Below are 2,351 nucleotides of genomic sequence, written 5' to 3' on the forward strand. Positions count from 1 at the left end.
CAACTTTCCGAAAGCCGAAATTCCTCCTTCTCCAAGCAAGTCAGGTCCTTCCATATTTGTCCTTGCAACGGCAGGCTGAGCTTCTTTGTATGAAACAATGTCTTGAATTTCTTGCACGTGATGGCATTTGCATTTTCTTGGCAGTCGCACTGGCTGAACAGTCTTCATCAACCCAGATTCCCAGTTCATGGGCAATGTCAGCCATTTTCTCAATTCCCATCTTCTTCCTTGAGTTCTCAATTACACCCTTGTGATTGTTTCCGCAAATTTTTGGACAAAAGTCTGCATCATTCATGTGCTTAGCCTTCAAAAGTATGTTGCTGTTAGTTAAGCCTAGCTCAGTTGCTACTTTTTTTAGAGCATCTACACTGAAGCTCTGGCTTTGATGGTTACCCACCAGGAAGATCTGTGCTTTGTGGTTTTGATTGATAAGCAGCTTGCACTCAGAGTCCAAATTGTCAAAGAACACAAAAACTGCTTCAGATGTCTGACACAAAAAAGAAAATTGTGTTTCAAATGAAGCAATGTCCCCACGAAGGTTCGCTACAGCTACTGGCTCACTGAAAACATCCATGTTTTTGTTCCCACAAGGAAGGTACCAGGTAATTTCAGCCAATCCATTGGATATTCTCCTTGGGCTGTCACCACACTCCATATTATAGTGAACAAAGGTATCATGGTACTGCTGAGAATTGCTCAGAAGCTTATTGAGGATCTCTGACTTGGACAAGGAGCACTCACCCAATCTCACAAAAGATATCATTGGAAGTTCAGAGACAACAATTCTGTTTTCAATAAAGCCCTTGGATTCTGAAAGTGACTGAGGTCTGTACTTTTTAACAACATCTCTCAAAGTCCAAAGCATGAGTGTGCACTGCTTTGTGTCACAATTGGGAAGCAGCAGAGGCACAGCAAACTGACACATAGACATTTTGAGTGCCATTTCCTGCTGTACAAAACCATCAGAACACAGAAAGAGAGCAGTGATTATGTCGAGGGGGTTCAGCATGTCACCTGAATGTGGACTGTCAAACAAATTATCAAATTTTACCTCTGTCTTTTCATCACCATAAAATCATATAAAAATGTTTGTTGAATGTTGTTGAATAAATTCATGCACATATGCCCACATGTCTGGTAATGCTAGTTCCTGGAAGCAGTATAAGTACCAGTGCATAGTATATTTTGACGAATTTTGTGTTTGTGTTTGTATTTATCCATGTTATTCCTCTTTTGCATTCTTTTTGTACTGCATCTGCAATATGGGAAATATTTTGTGACTTAATACATAATTTTTGTTATAACTATGTTTTCCTGTTACTCACTTGTGTGTGTAGATGCTCCAGGCTTAGGCAGGTTTGGCCTCGGGTTGCTGGGCATTGAGTCTTTTGTATTTTCTTGCACAGTTTCTCCTTCCTTGCAGCTGGTCACAATGTAGCTCTTCACTTCACCAGCAGGAGTGTCCAAATGCAGAGACACTTGCTCACTGCTGACATTATAAACTGTGAAAATAATCATAATAATGATGATAATAATGAAAATTATTTAACTGAAAGCTTCTTAGATTGCCCATCATTTACGTTCTGCTGAACAATAGATTGAACAAAGCAGACCTTTACCACTTGGATCTGTCGGACAGTCACCCTTGCTGTCAGATGTTGCTTGACACGGTGTTGATGGAATGTCTGATGTACAGTCTCGTCCCACACTTGGTCCAGATTATTAAAACAGCTTCTCACTGAAAAGAAATGAGACAAATCTGAGGCTAGACTATACTACTATAAATACTTCACAAAGTTTAAAATACCATGCAGCCTTCTTGAATGCATTATTTTCCTAATTACAACAATATTTTTTACTGTTCAGTCTTCAGCTTTAATGTGACAGATAGAATTTGACAAGACACTTTTCCACATCTAAAAAAGTAAGTTCTCCTTCAGAAATATTGAGAGATACCACACAAATTCCNNAGCAAGTAAATGCAACTTCTACTGATTCTGATAACACATTGATGAAAATAAACCAAGGATCTCTGCCGGCCCAGGGACCATTTCCAGCCCTCCACCCCCTCCTTTCTAGTTATTTCATATCAATTTAAACTACCCCTTCATATATGGTTAACCAGGGCTTTATTTGTTGTTTAGCTGCAAACAACAACAATTATATTATATTATGAAATGTATATATTATGTTAAGTATGATGATGCTCTGGACATTTATAAACGATAGACTGAAGATCATTTATCATCACTGATGGACCTCAGAAAGAAGATGGTATAGTTTCTACTTTCACTTACATATCAGTAGTGTTCGGTAGTTTCCACTTCTGCTGTGTGCCCCCCTGCGAGGAG

The 2,351-nt window shown here is 39.0% G+C and overlaps 1 pseudogene; it reads right to left on the reverse strand.

Moving 5' to 3' along the window:
- Positions 1-2,351, reverse strand: part of LOC118338421 — an 8,759-nt pseudogene that overhangs the window by 266 nt on the left and 6,142 nt on the right.

This window comes from Morone saxatilis, unplaced genomic scaffold (genome assembly GCF_004916995.1).
Source record: "Morone saxatilis isolate NCDOM2014 unplaced genomic scaffold, NCSU_SB_2.0 Contig4, whole genome shotgun sequence".
Taxonomy (NCBI): Eukaryota; Metazoa; Chordata; class Actinopteri; family Moronidae; genus Morone; species Morone saxatilis.